Here is a 22,330-nt window from a genome sequence, read left to right as displayed (position 1 = left end):
GGACAAAATGAGAAGACCAAGTTAAGGATTATAGGTATAAAAGAGAATGAAGGCTTTCAACTTAAAGGGCCAGTAAATGTTTTCAACAAAATTATAGAAGAAAATTTCCCTAACCTAAAGAAAGAGATGCCCATGAACATACAATAAGCCTACAGATCTTCAAATAGTTTGGACCAAAAAAGAAATCCCTGCTGTCACATAATAATTAAAACACCAAATGCATTAAACAAAGAAAGAATATTTAAAGCAGTAAGGGGAAAGGCCAAGTAACATATAAAGGCAGACTTATCAGAATTATACCAGATTTCTTGCTAGAGACTATGAAAGCCAGAGATCATGGACAGATGTCATACAAACCCCAAGAGAACACAAATGCCAACCCAGGCTACTCTATCCAGCAAAACCCTCAATTACCATAAATGAAGAAAACAAGGTATTCCATGACAAAAACAAATTTACACAATATCTTTCCACAAATCCAACCCTTCAAAAGATAATGAATGGAAAACACCAAAAGGAGGGAAACTGTTGCAAGATATTTCCCATCCATTCACATTGAGGAAGTGGAGAGGCCAGTGATTGGAGGGGAAAGAGGAGGAGGAGCTAAGAGAAGAGAGAGAATGAGTTGACCAGATGAGCAGAGAAAAGAGAGGGAGACATGGATACCAAGATGGCTTCAGAAATAATTCTTGTATTTTGGAAAAATTATAAATATTGGGATAAGACTTTATCATTATAAATCAGCATTGTGAAATTAGGAGTTTCTTACACATAAATATATTTGTTTAAATAGTCAAGCCTTAGACTCATGTTTTACGGGATACTTGGAAGCAATGGTTGCTGGACAGAAGCATGGGACCCCACAATTTCCAGAGTCTATGGTGGAGAAGAAACATGGCTGGGATGCTGTGAGAGCTAGCCAGAAGAGATTAGTTCAGAAGTGACAGTGAGAGCAGCCCTGAGTGAGACCCACCAGGACTTGAGGCCTGGCAGGGCAGTACATTTTATAAATATTTACCCCTACAAGAAACTACACACTAGAAGAAGCAAGAAATTAATCTTTTAACTAACCAAAAAGAAGAGAAACACACAATCATAACTCAATCTCTAATAAAAAAATATCAAGAAGCAATGATCACTTTTCTTTAATATCTCTTGATATCAATAGACTCAATTATCCAATAAAAAGACATACAATAGCAGACTGGATACACAAACAGGATCCAACATTTTGCTGCATACAGGAAACTCACCTCAGGCACAAAGACAGACACAACCTCAGAGGAAAAGGCTGGAAAACAAATTTCCAAGCAAATTGTCCCAAGAAATAAACTGGTGTAGCCATTCTAATATGAATAAAATTGATTTGTAACCTAAAGTATTTAAGAAAAATAAGGAAGGACACTTCATGCTCATCAAAGAAAAAATATCTACCAAGATGAACTTTCAATTCTGAACATATATGTTCCAAGTACAAGGGAACACAGATTTATAAAAGAAACTTTACTAAAGCTCAAAGCACATATTGTACCCCACACAATAATAGTGGGAGACTTCAACACCCCATTCTCATCAATAGATAGATCAGGGAAACACAAGCTAAACAGAGGAACAGTGAATCTATCAGAAATTATGAACCAAATGGATTTAACAGATATCTATAGAACATTTTATCCGAAAACAGAAGAACATAAATTCTTCTGAGCACCTCACAGTATCTTCTCCAAAGTTGACCATATGCTCAGTCACAAAACAGATGTCAGCAGATTTAAGAAAATTGAAATAATTCCATTCACTGAACCATATCACCAAGGACTAAGGCTGGTCTTCAGTAACAACAAAAACAACAGAAAGTCCACATACACATGGAAACTGAACTACATTCTAGTCAATGATAACTGGGCCAAGGATGAAATAAAGAAAGAAATTAAAGACTTTTTAGAATTTAATGAAAAATAAGGCACAAAATACTGAAACTTATGGGACACAATGAAAGCAGTGCTAAGAGAAAAATCATATCTCTGAGTACCTCCAAAGAGAAACTGGAAAGAGCATACATTATCAGCTTAACAGTACAGATGAAGACTCTAGAACAAAAAGAAGTAAAAACAACCAAGAGGAGTAGACTGCAGGAAATCAACAAACTCAGGGCTGAAATCAGCCAAGTAGAAACAAAAAGAACTATACAAAGAATCAACCAAAACAGTAGCTAGTTCTTTGAAAAAACCAACTAGATACATAAACTCTTAGCCAAACTAACTAGAGGGCAAAGAGACAGTATCCAAATCAGCAAAATCAGAAATGAAAAGGGAGACATAAGATCAGATATGGAGGAAATCCAAAAAAAACCATCAGATCTTACTATAAAAGTCTATACTCAGCAAATGTGGAAAATCTGGATGAAATGGACAACTTTCTGGAAAGACACCAGGTACCAAAGTTAAATCAAGATCAGATAAATGATCTAAACAATCCCTTAACCCCTAAAGAAATAGAAGCAATCATTAATATTCTCCAAACCAAAACAATCCCAGAACCAGATGGGTTCAGTGCAGAGTTCTACCAGACCTTCAAAGAAGACTTAACACCAATGCTCTTCAAATTATTTCACAAATTAGAAACAGAAGGACCACTAACCAACTCGTTTTATGAAATCAAATTACTCTGACACCTAAACCACACAAAGACCCAACAAAGAAAGAGAAATTTAGGCCAATTTCCCTTATGAATATCGATGCTAAAGTACTCAATAAAATTCTTACAAACTGAATTCAACACCACATCAAAATGATCATCCACCTTGATAAAGGAGGCTTCATCCCAGGGATGCAGAGATGCTTCAATATATGAAAATCCAACAATGTAATCAACTAATAAACAAACACAAAGAAGCAAAAATATATGATCATTTCATTAGATCCTGAGGAAGCATTTGAGAAAATCAAACACCTCTTCATGATAAAAGTCTTGGAGAGATCAGGAATTCAAGGTCCATATCTAAACATAATAAAAGAAATATAGAAAAAACCAGTAACCAACATCAAACTAAAGGAAGAGAAACTTGAAGCAATCTCACAGAAATCAGGGACTAGACAAGGCTGCTCACTATTTCCCTATCTATTCAATATAGTACTTGAAGTCCTAGCCAGAAAAATTAGACAACAAAAGGTGGTCAAAGGGATTCATATTGGAAAGGAAGAAGTCAAAGTATCACTATTGGAAGATGATATGATACTATACTTAAGTGACCCAAAAAATTCCACCAGAGAACTCTTAATCCTGATAAACAACTTCAGCAAAGTGGCTAGATATAAAATTAACTCAATCAAATTAGTAGCCTTCCTATAGCCAAAGGATAAAAAGGCTGAGAAAGAAATTAGGGAAATGACACCCTTCACAATATTCACAAATAATATTTCATACCTTGGTTTGACTCAAACTAAGCAAGTGAAAGATCTGTATAACAAGAACTTCAAATCTCTTAAGAAAGAAATTGAAGAAGATCTCAGATGATGGAAAGATCTCCCATGTGCATGTATTGGTGATAATATAGTAAAAATGGCCATCTTGCCTAAAGCAAACCACAGATTCAATGTAATCCCCATCAAAATTTCAACTCAGTTCTTCATAGAGTTAGCAAGAACAATTTCCAAATTTATCTAGAATAACAGAAAAACCAAGGATAGAGAAAACTATTCTCAAAAATAGAAGAACTTCTGGTGTAATCACCATCCCTGACCTCATACGCTATAGTGATAAATACTGTATGGTATTGATACATAGGTAGGAAAGAAGATTGATGGAATAAGCTTGAAGACCCAGAAATGAACCCACACTCCTATGGTCACTTGATCTTTGATAAAGGAGCTAAAACCATCCAGTGGAATAAAGACAGCATTTTAAACAAATGGTGTTGGGTCGACTGGCAGTCATTGTATAGAAGGATGCAAATTGATCCACTATTATCTCCATGTACAAAACTCAAGCCCAAGTGTATCAAGGACCTATACATAACACCACGTACACTAAATCTAATAGAAGAGAATGTGGGGAAGAACCTGGAGCACATGGGCACAGGGTAAAATTTCCTAAATAGAACACCAATAGCTTATACTCTAAGACAAGAATTGACAAATGGGACCTCATAAAACTACAAAGCTTCTATAAGGCAAAGGACACTGTCAAAAGGACAAAACAGCAACCAACAAATTGGGCAAAGATCTTTACCAATTCTATATAAGACAGAGTGGTAATATCCAACATATACAAAAAACTCAAGAAGGTAGACTCCAGATAACCAAATAACACTATTAAAAAATGGGGTACAGAGATAAACAAAGAGCTCTCCATTGAGGAATACAGGATGGCTGAGAAACACCTAAAAAAAATGTGCATCATCATTAATTAAGTTAATCATCAGAGAAATGCAAATCCAAACAACCCTGAGATTCCACCTCACATCTGTCAGAATGGCCAGGATCAAAAACTCAAGGGACAGCAAATGCTGGAGAGGATGTAGAGGAAGAGGAACTCTCCTCTATTGCTGGTGGTACTGCAAGCTTGTAAAACCACTCTGGAAAGCAGTTTGGCAGTTCCTCAGAAAATTGGACATAGCACTGCTTGAGGACCTAGCTATACCACTCCTGGACATATACCCGAAGATTCTTCAGCATGTAATAAGGACACATGATCCACTATATTCATAGCAACTTTATTTATAATAGCCTGAAGCTGGAAAGAACCCAGATGTTCCTCAACAGCAGAATGGATACAGAAAATGTAGTATATTTACACAATGGAGTACTGATCAGCTATTAAAAACAATGAATTCATGAAATTATTAGGCAAATTGCTGGAGCTATAAAATATCATCCTGAGTGAGGTAACCCAATCACAAAAGAACACACATGGTATGTACTCACTGATAAGTGTATATTAGCCCAAAATCTCAGAATACCCAAGATACAACTCACAGACCACATGAAGCTCAAGATGAAAGAAGACAAAAATGTAGATACTCTGATCCTTATTGGAAAGTGGATCAAAGCACCATGGTTCACAACCAACCAATAGAATGAGCATCAGGTCCCCAATGGAGCAGCTAGAGAGAGGACCCAAGGTGCTGAAGAGTTTTGCAGCCCTGAAGGAGGAACAATTATATTTACCAACCAGTACCTCCAGAGCTCACAAGGACTAAACCACCAACAAAAGAGTACACATGGAGGAACCCATGGCTTCAGCTACATATGTAGCAGAAGATGACCATTTCAGACATCAATGAGAAGAGAGGCCATCAGTCCTGTGAAGGCTTAATTCCCTAGAATAGGGAAATGCAAGTCAGGAAATTGGGGTGGCGGCAGGGAGTGAACAGAGAGAGGGGAGATGGGATGGGATAGGGGGGTTTTGGAGGGATAAAATAGAATGTGAATACGATTTGAAATGTAAATAAGCAAATATCTTTATAAAAGGGAAATGAATCCCCAGAAACCAATATAAATGGGTGGGCATGGTCCAACCACAGTGCATTGGAGTGAAGTAAACCCAGGTGGGTTTCTAGGGCTTGCTAGCTGCAATATAACACTAAGTTCAGTGAGAGACCCTATCTCAAGGGAATAAAGCTGAGAGCAATAGAACAGAATACAGGATATCTTCCAGCCTCTTCACAAGCACAGGCATGCATACATACTGCCTCTCACATGCATATTTGTGTGCAAATTCACACACACACACACACAAACACACACACATTAACTATTTCAATGTTAAGAACATAAATATATACAAGACTCTCATTGTCATAAAATAATTTACACTTTGACATTAATATTTTACTACTGGTCTAAGGTTAAGTATATTTGTACCTATGGCATCCATGCCAAATCACACCTGTAGGACAGTTATCACTACTGTTTGCTTTCTGTATGCTTCTGATAAACTGATACATATTCAAAAATACGTTTATAACAGACAAAACAGGAGTTTTAAGGACTCTGACAGTATTGATGAAAGACAAACAAAATGTCTGTTTCACACATTGCTCTTACTGGAATCACCACAATCAACCCTAAAAGAAATGAAAAATCATAGTAATACACTGTGAAATTTAGCTTTGCTTTAAAACAATGTACCTTGGGTACACAACAATGCACAGAATATCATATTTAATTTCTCAAGATTACCAAATTCTGGTTAGGGAAGGTGCTTCACGGGATAATCCTGCTGGCTCACTACCAGCCTGACTACCTGAATTCAGTTCCTGGATCCTGCAATGTATGAAGAGAAAACTGACTCCTACAAGTTACTCTCTAGCCTCAATATTTAGGTCTTGTACACATACTCCTACCCGATCATATGAATATATATTATAAATAAATAAAAATACAAAAAAAGAGACTATTCCACAAATTTAGAAAGCTGTTCCCAAATTGGGAGTATTAATAACATTAGCATCTCAAAAGGTTTGTCTAGGTTTTATTTGGTAAATCCATTCATTTACTTTTATTTGGTAACTATATAATAATTCACCTACAGTGAGTTTATATAACTGGAGACTCCAAGAAGATGAAGAGGATGGCGTGTACTTGGGCAGTTGCATACATTTTACAATGTTACACAGACTTTTAATTAAATTTCAAATAAAATAAATTCTTAGCAGAAGTGGCTGTCATTACTATAAATGGAAACTTCTTTGGTGGGTGACAGTCATTTTTCATTATTGAACAATTGGGGAACCTGCCAAAGAGCAAATCACAGCAGGAGGAGTAATAATTTTGAAAATACCATGGAAAATTAAAAGGAAATTTTGAAACAAGAGGCACATATCTTACAATAGAAATCTTGCATCCTACAGGACTTGACTTTTAATTACAGGTGGGCTAAAACAAAATTGCCTGAAAAGACCAGAGGAAAGGTCGACAACCACCAAATAAATAAATAAATAAATAAATAAATAAATAAATAAATAAATAATTAAAAATTAAAAATTAAAAATTGTTAGTGCCAATCACAGCGTTAAGGGGCTATACTGCAGTGCTATTGGTTTGAAATAAGGGAACTTAAGTAATGCTATTTTGCTGAACAGCAGAACTCAGTAGTCAGAGGCTTCCCTGGAACTGGTTGCTGAGTTACAGAAGTGTTACACACAATTTTCTGCCAACCCAAGCTTCTGTCCCACAGCAGGTTACCTTAAGCAACTTCACTGAAGTTCTGTGATTCGATGTGTGAGAGAGCCATTGCTGTATCAGCATAAGCCAATGAATCCAATCTTTGAAATAATCCTTGAGAGATTGTATTGTGGTTGGTGAAACTGCCTTTGAATTCTAGCACCCTCGGGTTCCAAAACACTAACTTTCCCCATTTTCACATCTCCTAGACCCCATATGCTCAGCTCAGCTTCATAAGAGAGATGGTAACCCCAAAGCTTCTATCTTGGGGTCCTCAACAATATAACTGGCTCTGAAACAAGATGTACAGTGGGTAAGACAACAATGTGTCACTACTGAGTGAGTCAAATGCCCCATTTTCAGTTCTAGTTGTGGCTCAGGTGTCTTTCCCCTAAAACATACTTCTTCTAATACTTCATTAACTTCCTTCTGAAATTGTACATTAATTCAAGATGTTTGCCCATTCTGAGGTCTATTTTTTTAGCTTCACAAATTCCATGTTTTTACTTAATTTCTGAGGATTTATATTTATATTTATATTTGTATTTAGATATTTGTATTTGTATTTATATTTATATTTATATATTTATATTATATTTATATTATTTTATATTATGTTTATATTATACTATATTTATATTTATCTGGAAATAAATATAAAGAAATCATAGCAAAGCCCAGAAATGCTGTGTTGTATCCCTCTATGGATTAAAGTAACCCACAGAGACAGATTTTGAGATGCAGCAGTGGCACATGAGTGACCCAGCACAGGCCAAGGAGACCTTCAGTAAACCAGGGAAGCCTGGACCTATCACGTGGTGAAAAAAACCGAGTGAATAGATACATCAAAGACAGCTCCATAGACAAGCTAGCAAATAGCCCTGATTTGCCAGAGAATCCAGACAGCAAGGTGTAAATGTCAGAAAATGGTGATAGGTCTGTGTATAAACTTCAGTATTTCCCATCTTTCCAGTGGGTTCTGGGTCTCATCATTTGGAGACTCTCAAATGTCCAAGAAACTTGCCTCCCTCATGCAAAATCACAACTATACTCCGCCCCCAGGAAAACATAGATACACAAATATCTTCTAGAAACACGAAATGAAAACAATGTTAAGTTTGTGCGTGCGTGCGTGCCTGTGCGTGTGTGTGTGTGTGTGTGTGTGTGTGTGTGTGTATATGTGTGTGTGTGTGTGTGTGTTGGGGGCAGAGGGTAATAGAGCATTTCAAATTAGAAAACACAATTCTGGAGGCTGTGGTATTCTCTGACCCCAACTACACACACAAGAAAACTTCCAGATGCAAGAAGTCAAGGCATGCAAAAGACCTATGTATTCTTCTAACTCGGTCACCTGGGTGTAATACACCCGATGGTTATTAAACTAGAATTCTGAAGGTCACTGGTTAACTTGTGGGTTTCCACTGCCACCCTACAAGTCAATTTCAACCTTCTGAAGGTATTCCTCTAGAACTCAGTATCTTCTCTCTGCCCTCAAAGCCTATGCATTTTAAGATATTATTATTATTGTTGTTGTTGTTGTTGTTATTGTTGCTGTTGCTGTTGTTGTTGTTAATTTTGAAAGAAAAGCAGTTGGGAGGCCATCCGGTATCCCAACAACTTCTCAAGGGTTCAAGAAGCACACATTCCACATACATCCAAAAGGCTATAAGACAGCAAGACATGCTTGAAGGCAGCACAGCTGGCCTGATGTCTCCTTGCTTAGAGTAGCTTTTGAGGTCCCTATGAACTGAGCTTAGTGAGGGTAAGAATTCCAGCATGGGGCAGCCCAGTCTGCAGAGAGGTGGAAGGGGATGGAAATGGGGGTTGTCTGACTGTGAGCACTGCCAACCTGTGCCCAGCATCCCCTTCCCGCGCTCCACTCACCAGCTCCTAGCTTCTTTCTTTGTGTCCCAGGAAGCTTCTGTTTTCCTCCGGCGTTGCTTTTCATATTCCTGCAGTGCACTGCGCAGTGCCCGGGGCCCCGGGGCATAAAGGCACAGCCCCCCCCCCCCCCGTGTGCCCCAGAAGGTGCGCGGCTACCCGCCGAGTCCAGAGACAGAAAAGCATAAAGCTCATTCTTCTGAGCCCAGGTTCTTCTCACTCCTGCTTTGAATACATTCTTCACTTACATTTCAAATGCTAAAACCTTTCCCGGTTTCCCCCTGGTATCATCTTATACCCCACCCTGCTCAGCATTCCCAGCAGCCTCTCACAGCACACACGGGAACACAGGATGAGGCCACTGCCAGGACATGCAATGTCCAGAGCCACAGGACCTCCAGCTTTGCCTTTCTTTCTTTTTACAAAATTGTAAATTATAACGTCTATGCTGCAGTCTGTTGACTTTCAAAGATATCCGGTAGTAATTACAAGGAAGGAATGGATCTTGTAGTGGTGGTTCTGATGCTGCCCTGTTCCCCAATTAGTTCTTGATCAGTCAGTAAAGAAGACATGGGTCAATTGCTGGGCGGAAGGAATAGGCAGAACTTCCAAGTCCCTGGAGGAAAAAAGACAGATACAAGGGAGGAGAGGAAAGTTCACAATGCTTTGGAGAAAGAAAGGCTAAGCAGCCATGTGAGGTCTCAGGAATAGGGGTGCCCTGTGGCCGGCCACTCCTATATGCAGGTGGTCAGGGGTGTTTATCAGGAGCCAGATGTGTCTGAGACAGTAAATTTTAGGGTAGGCAGGAGGTATGGAGACAGGAATACCATAAGGGCATACTTTTTTCAGGTCGGAGATAGTAACACCCATCAATCATTTCAGAAGGCAAGTTGAAAATGAGCAACCTGTATTGGTGTCTTTTATCCATGGATTCAAAAGAAGCTGGGTAAGAGCTGGTAGCACAGCCTGTTCCCGGAGTTTAGGCAGGCTAGCAAAAGCTACAGCAAAAGGATCTGTTCAAGGTATCTAGAAGGTTGGCATCAGGGAGCTAGATTTATGAAAGATTGAGAACTCAGAGAAGGACCGAGCTATGTCATGAGAGGCTGCCGCAATGGGCAGAGACCAGGCAAGAAGCAAGAGTGCTCTTTAAAACTACATGCAATAGTGTTTGGTTAAAAAAAAAAGAGAGAGATGAGAAAAGATATTATTAACATTTAAATAAGTATTAGGTAGACACCGGATGAGACATAAAAGCATATCCTAAGGTAGAAAGAATTGTCAATAGTAATTTTGATAATTTGATGCCATGAAACCAAGTAAGAAATATTTCTATGTTTCGGACATAGTGAACCTGGGACTTTCTGTATGCTAGGCAAGCACTCCACCAGCTAAGGCACATCTCCAGATCTCAACTTTATTATTACTTTTCCAAAATAATATTTGTATTGATTCTTTGGAAATTTCACATCATGCACCACAATATCACTCACTTTTCAGTCTTTATAGGTCTGCTCTCCCACTCTTGTAACCCTCTAAAAAGAAATAGATGGGCAGGAGGAAAAGGAACAGGAAATGTAGGAAGAAGAGGAAGAGGAGAAAGAAGAGGAGGAAGAGGAAGAGAAGAAGAAGAAGAAGAAGAAGAAGAAGAAGAAGAAGAAGAAGAAGAAGAAGAAGAAGAAGAAGAAGAAGAAGAAGAAGAAGAAGAAGAGAAGAGGAAGAAGAAGAAGAAGAAGAAGAAGAAGAAGAAGAAGAAGAAGAAGAAGAAGAAGAAGAAGAAGAAGAAGAAGAAGAAGAACAAGAAGAAGAACAAGAACAAGAAGAACAAGAAGAACAAGAAGAACAAGAAGAACAAGAAGAACAAGAAGAACAAGAACAAGAAGAACAAGAACAAGAAGAAGAACAAGAAGAACATGAACAAGAAGAACAAGAAGAACAAGAACAAGAAAAGAAAAGAAAAGAAGAAAAGAAAAGAAAAGAAAAGAAAAGAAAAGAAAAGAAAAGAAAAGAAAAGAAAAGAAAAGAAAAGAAAAAGAATCCTGGTAAACAGGGCTTCAAGAGCATAAAGAAGGGACATTAACACATAGAGAAAGATCTATTCATCTGGAAGAGAAATTGGTTCAAGACTTAGTTAATTGCATTCAATAACACACCTGCACTAAAGAGGTGCCAGGATTTTGAGCAGCAAAGGAAACCTAGAAAGATATTCTTGTTTTCTAAAAAATCTTAACAACAAAAAAAGTGAAGATGTAAAAGATGGGGGCTAGTAGGAGGGTAGTATACATACTGAAAGTAACATCCAAGGATAGCTTCATGATGAGACTATGAGGTCACCAGTTGGAAACATGTTCCAGGTGGGGAAAAGGAGAACTGATTGAGTAGCATTTGGAAGGAGAATGTAAATGAGTGAGCCAAGACTGTGAATGATTGATTTTGGAGAAAATGGTCACTTGTTGCTTAAAAGCAAGGGCAAGAGTCTAGAAAGAAATTGCGTGGACACTTCAAAGTAGGGGGAAATACACAGGAAATGTACATATTATGCTGCCTAGTGTCTTCAGGAAGAGGGGATTGAGTTCTTTTGATGAATTATAACCAACAGAAGATATCATCAGGAGATAAAATGTGGAAATAATCAGAGTAACTTATCATAGGGATATTATAGTGACTCAACTATGAAAAATGGGCAGGCAAGATGTCCCAGTAGGTAATGGTGCCATCACTCTCCAAGAGGAAGATCTGTATATCCCAAGCTCTCAGGCTGGAAAAGGATCTCTCCAGCCATACTGCTGTTGTTTGATAACACATTTTAGTTCAGAAAAGAATGACTTTTTGGAGCATTCTGATGTAGACTGCTTTTCCCTACATTTGAAAAATGTAGCTGCTATTTGGTGGCTGAAACTGTCTTGGGTCACATATTTCAGCACTGAACAATGCCTACTTATCTAAGGGTTACAAGATCTCTTAGGATTATTAATTTTAAGTAGTAGACAAAATAATGGGCTTTTTGAATTTCCAAACACATACTTCATTATATTTGTTAAGTTTCACTCTCATCTTCCTTTCTTACCCATTTCTTTTTCCTTATGATTCCTTCCTTATGCCAAAGAGTCCCTGGCCAAGCTCACTGAGTCCGTCAACAGGAGGGAGGGAGTAAGGATAAAAGGAAATAAAAAGTCAGACAACACTATACCATGACTCCAGCAAGCACTGAAGCAAGTTTATTTTTTTCCAATGCCATTCTAAGTACATGCAAGGAATAGAGTCAGTTCTTTGTCACGGAACAAACAAGGCATAAAGAAAAGTCCTGTGGTCACTGGATCCAGGGACTATTCAAGATGATCAAGATACAAGTAGCACATTCCTCAACTGTATTTTTCTTGAGCCTTGTCCTGAGCCAATTTAATATTTTTGCCAGTTTCTTTAAAGTGGCATCACACACACACACACACACACACACACACATGCACACACACACATGTGCACACACACACACACACACAAACACACACACGCACACGAGAGAAATGACAGAAAACATAAGGTATTTATATGTCTGAGTTTGTCTTATTTCACTTAAAATGATAGTTTATAGGTTATCCAATTCCCTTCAGATAACATTTTATTTAGAGAGAAATCACATTTTTAGTGGTTGTGGATATCTGGGTTGATATCATATCTTGGCTATTGTGAATAGTTATGCAGTGAATGTGAGTGTAAGAATCTCTATGATGTACTGACCTAGAGTTCATCATACATGTGGAGGTGTGTCTCTGGTATGCTGACAGGAATGATTTCATAGATATACAAATATCGATGTGCTGTGATCACATGGATTCCTTCATGGATAAGCAAATATATTTATGGCATGCTGACATCTCATTCCTTTGTGATACACAGACTTAGATACTTTCAGGTAAATGCCCACAGAACAGATATATTTTTTTAATTTATTACTTACGATATTATTTAACCCAAATTTTATTCCATTTTTTGAATATAAGATATTGTATCACTTATATGTTTATTCTACGAAAGTAAAAACTGAGGGAACATCCTCAGAGATTCTGTAGGACACCTAGAGGAAATTGCTGAATGTTATACTTTCCTTGTGAAAAGCAAAAAGGTAAAAAGTACTTCCCATTATTAGTAAAATACTTACAGGGCTAATAGAAATATAGACAAACACCCTGAAAAGTTCTAAAGGTTCAAGATAATTCTAGCTTATGGATGGAGTGGAGAATCATCAATAGAAGGAGGTTTGAGCACATGAACACTAACAAAGATCAGTACAATAGCCAAAGGAAGACATATGGGTCCTCTTTGGAGATTCTTTTGAATCAATAGGCAGATCAAAGCTACAAGAATTACCTGACACAGCATGGAGAAGGGAAGTACCACAACCCCTGAGTTTTTCATGACATAGTGCTAAACCCAGGATCTGTTTTCATATCAAACATCCAGTTACTTCCACTAGTAGTCCAGAGATCACTGTTGGACAACCACTGGAATAAGAATCTATCTATCAAAATGATTATTCTGAGTATATTGCAGTCACTCCATAATTGTTGGACAGAAATTATCTATTTACTCTGTTTTCTAGCTTCGTGACACTTTTCTTAACAGCCCTGCTTGGTAGTGACAGCATTCACCTCTACAGTTCTTTTAATATATTATCAACATGACTGAATTTATATTTAGCATATCCACATTGTTCTGTAATAGACTCGTAGAAGCAGCCTAGTGCTGATAATTTATATGGAGATGATATTTAAGAAAGTGTCTGGGAGAAATTGGTTAGTGTGGGACAAATAGGAAAGGAAAAAAAAGAAAAGGAAGTATATGAGGAGGGATGTAAGAGTCAGGGTGTGGCTCCCGACAGAGGGTAGCTTCAGCTTCATTCTGCACTGGCAGCCTTGGATATGAGAACTGGGCTTTCCTATTTTATCATCATTAAGTCTTCCCAGGAGGAGGCACATTGATTAACAGGAAATTCCAAATTTGAATAGCAGGGCAAAGAGGCTTCTTTGGTCCAAGAAAAAGTGTTTGAAAGCATTGTATAGCATTGTTGAAAGCATGTATAGTTTTATAAAAGTGATGGGGTGTTTTGAGAAAACACTAGAGAATGTTGATGGAATCACACAGATATTCATTCATTTGTAAGAGAAAACAGTTATTAACACAATGAGTCTAAGAATATGTGTAGAGTATTGTTAGAACAGCACTATATATAGCCACTTGTACTTAGGAAGACTTTTCCTGGAGTGCTCATACTGGTTTCTAATAAGAGTTCAAACTCCTGGAGAATAGCAGATATATTGAAACTTTCTTTAAGTTGATACACAGGAAATTGCCACTGTTTGGTTTCTTTTGAAGAACAAACTTGGAAAGGACACACAGTGCTTAGGCCTGAATTGAACACTCTCAGGACAGTGAAGGATAGATTTGTTAAGGAAGACAAGGCTCTCCATTCTGCCAGAGGCCTTCTTTACAACTCCTGTAGTAGGTGAAGGCCATTTTTGCAGCTCCTGCAATTGCTAGCCTTATAAACTGAACATTTTTATTTTTACTTATTATTGTAGTTAATTTAAAATTTTATAATCTAATCAAATATGAGACTAAAAATCATGTTGCAACTTTGTAAATTAAGTTTAATGCTTTTCAGGTATTCAAACTTTAAGTTGCTTAAAAAACTGTTCTTCTGGAATGAGGTACTAGCAAGTAAGCTGTGGAATGACAAGTCTTAACAACTGGGAAAGAGTGATCACAAGGGGTGTCATAGTAAAGACCCCTTCTGTCTGACTGCAGAGCAAACAAACCCAAACTAAGATTTTTTTTTTTTTTGAGAAATAGGAAGAACTTTATTTTCACTCTCCTTAGGCTTATTAGAGATCTATTTCCGATTGTTACCAATATATCAGGAAAGCCATCATATATTTAGAGTCAGACATCTCAATTACTATACACATTGCTCCATGTAGATATGTTTCCTAAACCTGCATCCAGTTCTAAGGAGGAATTCATAAAAATATGGTTACAATAGGAGGATAGGCCAGTGGTACAGTTTTTTTATTCAATATATTTTTTATTTACATTTCAAATGATTTCCCCTTTTCCGGCTTCCCACTCCCCGAAAGTCCCATAAGCCCTCTTCCCTCCCCTTGTTCCCCCATCCACCCCTTCCCACTTCCCTATTCTGGTATTGCCCTATACTGCTGCACTGAGTCTTTCCATAACCAGAGGCCACTCCTCTGTTGTTCTTGAACATCATTTGATGTGTGGATTATGTTTTGGGTATTCCAATTTTCTAGGTTAATATCCACTTATTAGTGAGTGAATACCAGGATTGATCTTTTGAGACTGGGTTACCTCACTTAGTATGATGTTCTCCAGCTCCATCCATTTGTCTAAGAATTTCATGAATTCATTGTTTCTAATGGCTGAATAGTAATCCATTGTGTATATATACCACATTTTTTTTTTATCCATTCCTCTGCTGAGGGATACCTGGGTTCTTTCCAGCTTCTGGCTATTATAAATAGGGCTGCTATGAACATAGTGGAGCATGTATCCTTATTACATGCTTGGGAATCCTCTGGGTATATGCCCAGGAGTGGTATAGCAGGAACCTCTGGAAGTGATGTGCCTCCAAACTAAGAATTTTAATGGTTGAATTAGATGTTTTTTCCACAAGAAATAATACAAATTGTCTATAAGTGGCTTACCAAGAATAATAGAGCTGTTATTTCTGCTAAGTAAAAGTTCCAATGTGTAAGAGCTTCATGGCAATTAAATAAAATTAATGACTTTCTGAAGTTATTCTCTGTGAGGTTCACCCTTTTCTCAATTTAGTTTATTAATATATTTATTTATGGATTCAAAAAAGCTGAAACAATACAAAAAATACTTTCGAGATAAATACTTGCTAAGGAGAACAGACACCTTAGTCTCAGTGCCCACCTGTACATGTCTTTTAAAAAGCAAAGTAGTATTTTAAAGAACATTTCTTTTGTGTCTCCTTGGGCAGGACCAGGTCATATACCAATACCACTGACAAGGTAGAACTTAAGAGTTCACTTGGCATGAGAAAAGAACCAAGAAGAAGAAAAAATATTTTGCATTAGGGCAGCAGGGGAAAAGCTGGGCAGATAAAACGATGGGGTAAGAGAATACTTGGCATCCATGAAGGAAGGCAAATGATGGTAAACACCTGAGCCAAAAGGATCACCTTTGCTCATTGAAAGAGCAATGAAGATGGGCTTGCATGATGGCTTCATCCCTAAAGTGTTGTCTGTTGAAGACTAAAAACTTGTGTTATCATTTGCCGCACCTGAATTAAAAACTTGGGTTGGTGGTACTTGCCTGTAATCCTAAGGCTAGAAAAACAGGTGTTGCCTATGGCCACCTGTACCGATGTCACTTGATCCTCGACAAAGAGGCTGAAAACATCCAATGGAAAAAAGATAGCCTTTTCAACAAATGGTGCTGGTTCAACTGGAGGTCAGCATGCAGAAGAATGCGAATTGATCCATCCTTGTCTCCTTGTACCAAGCTCAAATCCAAATGGATCAAGGACCTCTACATAAAGCCAGACACTCTGAAGCTAATAGAAAAGAAACTGGGGAAGACCCTTGAGGACATCGGTACAGGGAGAAAGTTTCTGAACAGAACACCAATAGCGTATGCTCTAAGAGCAAGAATTGACAAATGGGACCTCATAAAATTACAAAGTTTCTGTAAGGCAAAGGACACCATCAAGAGGACAGATCGGCAACCAACAAATTGGGAAAAGATCTTCACCAACCCTACATCAGATAGAGGGCTAATATCCAATATATATAAAGAACTCAAGAAGTTAGACTCCAAAAAACCGAACAACCCTATTAAAAAATGGGGTACAGAGTTAAACAAAGAATTCTCACCTGAAGAACTTCGGATGGCAGAGAAGCATCTTAAAAAATGCTCAACTTCATTAGTCATTAGGGAAATGCAAATCAAAACAACCCTAAGATTTCATCTTACACCAGTCAGAATGGCTAAGATTAAAAATTCAGGAGACAGCAGGTGTTGGAGAGGGTGTGGAGAAAGAGGAACACTCCTCCACTGCTGGTGGGGTTGCAAGTTGGTACAACCACTCTGGAAATCAGTCTGGCGGTTCCTCCGAAAACTGGGCACCTCACTTCCAGAAGATCCTGCTATACCACTCCTGGGCATATATCCAGAGGATTCCCCACCATGTAATAAGGATACATGCTCTACTATGTTCATAGCAGCCCTATTTATAATTGCCAGATGCTGGAAAGAACCCAGGTATCCCTCAACAGAAGAGTGGATGCAAAAAATGTGGTATATCTACACAATGGAGTACTATTCAGCCATTAGAAACAATGAATTCATGAAATTCTTAGGCAAATGGATGGAGCTAGAGAACATCATACTAAGTGAGGTAACCCAGACTCAAAATGTGAATCATGGTATGCACTCACTAATAAGTGGTTATTAACCTAGAAAACTGGAATACCCAAAACATAATCCACACATCAAATGAGATACAAGAAGAAAGGAGGAGTGGCCCCTGGTTCTGGAAAGACTCAGTGAAACAGTATTCGGCAAAACCAGAACGGGGAAGTGGGAAGGGGTGGGAGGGAGGACAGGGGAAGAGAATGGGGCTTACGGGACTATCGGGGAGTGGGGGGGCTAGAAAAGGGGAAATCATTTGAAATGTAAATAAATTATATCGAATAAAAAAAATTTAATGCCAAATAAAAAAAAAAAAGAAAGAAAAAGAAAGAAAGAAAAGAAAAACAGGTGTTGGAGAATCCTTTAAGTCTACTGGTCAGAAGATCTTCCTGAATTGTGATCTCAATGGTTAGGAAGATATTGTGTGTAAAAGCATAACATGCTGAGATGGAGACATTCAATGTCAGACCCCACACACAGATTTGTGTACACAGATGAACAGATAAACATACACACACCCCTCAGAAATGAAAGTATTGAATACATTACGCATCCCTCCTCTGTCACCGCCTGTCCTATTAATTCTGAAACAGTAGACTCAAGCCAGTTCTGCCACAGGGAAGACCCCATTTCCTGGTACTTTCTAGAGACCCAGCAGCAGAGGGACATATGAGAACCAGCAGCCTGCAGGGCATTTGATGCTTGCCAAGTTTGCCACAGGGAAGACCCCATCTCCTGATACTTCCTGGAGAACCAGCTGTATTCAGGGCATTTGAGAGAAAGGGAATCCCAGGAGTACAGATACACAGGACAACAGGACAGAGAAGTCACAGTCAGAGACAGGAAGACCAGCTAATACCAGAGAAAACTAAATGGCCAAGGGCAAATGCAAGATCATTACCAACAGAACTCAAGGCAACATGGCACTATCAGAACTCAATTCTCTGAGAACAGCAAATCCAGGATAGTCCATCACATTGGTAAATCAAGAGCTGGATTTAAAATCACATCTCATAATGCTGTTAGAGGACTTTAAGAAGGACATAAATAACTTCCTTAAAGAAATACAGGAGAACATGGGTCAACAGGTAGAATACCTTAAAGAGAAAACACAAAAATCCCTTAATGAAACATGGGAGAATATGGGTCAATGGGTAGAAGCCCTTAAAAAAGAAACAAACAAACAAAAAAATCCCTTAAAGAAATATGGGAGAACCAACACCATTTGTTGAAAAGGCTTTTTTCCACTGGATGTTTTCCTCTCCTTTGTTGAAGATCAAGTGACCATAGGTGTGTGGATTCATTTCTGGGTCTTCAATTCTATTCCATTGGTCCACTTGCCTGTCCCTGAGTCAATACCATGCAGTTATTAACACTATTGCTCTGTAGTATATTGCTTGATGTCTGGGATACTAATTCCCCCAGAAGTTCTTTTACTGTTCAGAATAGTTTTAGCTATCCTGGGTTTTTTGTTATTCCAGATGAATTTGAGAATTGCTTTTTCTAACTCTGTGAAGAAGTGAGTTGGGATTTTGATGGGGATTGCATTGAATCTGTATATTGATTTTGGCAAGATGGCCATTTTAACTATATTAATCATGCCAATCCACGAGCATGGCAGATTTTTCCATTTTCTGAGGTCTTCTTCAATTTCCTTCTTCAGAGACCTGAAGTTCTTGTCATATAGATCTTTCACTTATTTGGTTAGAGTCACACCAAGATACTTTATATTGTTTGTGGCTATTGTGAAGGGTATCATTTCCCTAACTTCTTTCTCAGCCTGCTTATCGTTTGAGTATAAGAAGGCAACTGATTTGCTTGAGGTGATTTTATAACCTGCCACTTTGCTGAAGTTGTTTATCAGCTGTAGGAGTTCTCTGGTGGAGTTTTTTGGGTCACTTAAGTATACTATCATGTCATCTGCAAATAGTGATAATTTTACTTCTTCCTTTTCAATTTGTATCCCTTTGACCTCCATATGTTGTCTAATTGCTCTAGATAGAACTTCAAGTACTATATTGAAAAGATAGAGAGAGAGAAGGCAACCTTGTCTAGTCCCTGATTTTAGTGGTATTGCTTCAAATTTCTCTCCATTTAGCTTGATATTGGCTACCGGTTTGCTGTATATTGCTTTAACTATGTTTAGGTATGGGCCTTGAATTCCTGTTCTTTCCAAGACTTTTAGCATGAAAGGATGCTGAATTTTGTCAAATCCTTTTTCAGCATCTAATGAACTATGTAGTGGATTGCATTGATGGATTTCCTTATATTGAACCATCCCTGCATCCCTGGGATGAAACCCACTTGATCGTGGTGGATGATTGTTTTGATTGGTTCTTGGATTTGGTTGGCAAGAATTTTATTGAGTCTTTTTGCATCGATATTTATAATGGAAATTGGACTGAAGTTCTCTTTATTTGTTGCGTCTTTGTGTGGTTTTGGTATCAGTGTAATTGTGGCTTCATAGAACGAGTTGGGTAGTGTTCCTCCTGTTTGTATTTTGTGGAACAATTTGAAGAGTATTGGTTTTAGGTCTTCTTTGAAGTTCTGATAGAATTCTGTACTAAAATTATCTACTCACATGCTTTTTTTGGTTGGGAGACTTGGAGGTCAGCATGCAAGAGAATGCGAATTGATCCATTCTTATCTCATTGTACTAAGCTCAATTCCAAGTGTATCAAAGACCTCCACATAAAACCAGACACATTGAAACTGATAGAAAAGAAACTGGGGAAAACCCTTGAGGACATAGGCACAGGGGAAAATTTCCTGGACAGAACACCAATAGCTTATGCTCTAAGATCAAAAATTGACAAATGGGATCTCATGAAATTACAAAGTTTCTGTAAGGCAAAGGACACCATCAAAAGGACGAAAGAGCAACCAACAAATTGGGAAAAGATCTTCACCAATCCTACATCTGATAGAGGGCTAATATCCAATATATACAAAGAACTCAAGAAGTTAGACCCCAGGGAACCAAATAACTCTATTAAAAAATGGGGTACAGACCTAAACAAAGAATTTTCACCTGAAGAAATTTGGATGGCCGAGAAACACCTTAAGAAATGCTCAACATCACTAGCCATTAGGGAAATGCAAATCAAAACAACCCTGAGATTTCACCTCACACCAGTCAGAATGGCTAAGGTTAAAAATTCAAGAGACAGCAGACATTGGCAAGAATGTGGAGAAAGAGGAACACTCCTTTACTGCTGATGGGATTGTAAGATGGTACAACCACTATGGAAATTAGTCTGGTGGTTCCTAAGAAAACTGGACATGACACTTCCATAGGACCCTACTATACCTCTCCTGGGCATATACCCTGGGGATTCCCCAGCATGCAACAAGGACACATGCTCCACTATGTTTGTAGCAGCCTTATTTATAATAGGCAGAAGCTGGAAAGAACCCAGATATCCCTCAATGGAGGAATGGATACAGAAAATCTGGTATATATATACAATGGATTACTATTCAGCAATTAAAAACAATGAATTCATGAATTTTTTAGGCAAATAGATGGAACTGGAAAATATCACCCTAAGAAAGGTAACACAATCACAAAAGAATACACATGGAATGCAATCATTGATAAGTGGCTTTTAATTTGACCTGAAGCTCTGAATACTGAAGATACAATTAGCATATCAAATGATTCCCATGAAGAAGGAATAGGGGGCCCTAATCCTGGAAAGGCTTGATCCAGCATTGTAGGGGAGTACCAGGACAGAGAAAAGGGAGAGGGAAAGATAGGAGAATGGATGGAGAGAAGAGGACTTATGGGACATATCGGGGGCGGGGGGGGGGTACTGGGAAAGGGGAAAGCTTTTAGAATGTAAACAAAGAATATAGAAAATTAAAAAAAAAATATGGGAGAACATGTATCAACAGATAGAACCCCTAAAAGAGGCAACACAAAATTCCCATAGGGAATTATTGGAGAACATGGGTCAACATGCAGAATCCCTTAAAGAGGAGTCACCAAAATCCCTAAAAGAAAAACAGGAGAACATCAGTCAACACGTAAAAGCCCTTAAAGTGGAAAGAAAAAATCCCCTAAAGAATTTAAAGAAAACACAAACAAACAAGTGAAGGAAATGAACATAACTATCCAGGATCTAAAAATGGAAGTAGAAACAGTAAAGAAATCAAAAAGTGAGACTTCTATAGAAATAGAATACCTTGGAAAGAATTCAGGAGTCAGAGATGCAAGCATCAACAATAGAATTCCATAGAAAACATTGACTCAAAAGTCAAAGAAAATGAAAAATACAAAAATCTTGTTACCCAAAACATCTAAGAAATCCATGACTCAATAAGAAGACTGAAACTAAGGATTATAGGTATAGAAGAGAGCAAGGATTTGCATCTTAAAGGGTCAGTAAATATCTTCAACAAAATTATAGAAGAAAACCTCCCTAACCTAAAGAAAGTGATGCCCATGAACATACAAGAACCCCACAGAACTCCAAACAGACTCAACCAGAGCAAAAAATTCCTCCCATCACATAATAATGAAAACACCAAATGCACTAAGCAAAGAAAGAATATTTAAAGCAGTAAGGGAAAAGGGTCAAGTAACATATAAAGGCAGACCTATAAGAATTACACCCGTCTTCTCACCAGAAACTATTAAAGCTAGAAGATCCTGGGCAGATGTCATACAGACCCTAACAGAATGTCAGCCCAGACTATTATACCCAGCAAAGCTTTCAATTACCATAGAAAAAGAAAACAAGACCTTCCCTGACAAAAGCAAATTTACACAATATCTTTCCACAAATCCAGCTCTACAAAGGGTAGTGGTTGGGAATTACCAACACAAG

The sequence above is a fragment of the Apodemus sylvaticus genome, chromosome 8 (genome assembly GCF_947179515.1).
Source record: "Apodemus sylvaticus chromosome 8, mApoSyl1.1, whole genome shotgun sequence".
NCBI classification, from domain to species: domain Eukaryota; kingdom Metazoa; phylum Chordata; class Mammalia; order Rodentia; family Muridae; genus Apodemus; species Apodemus sylvaticus.
Note: the sequence above shows the minus strand (reverse complement) of the source record.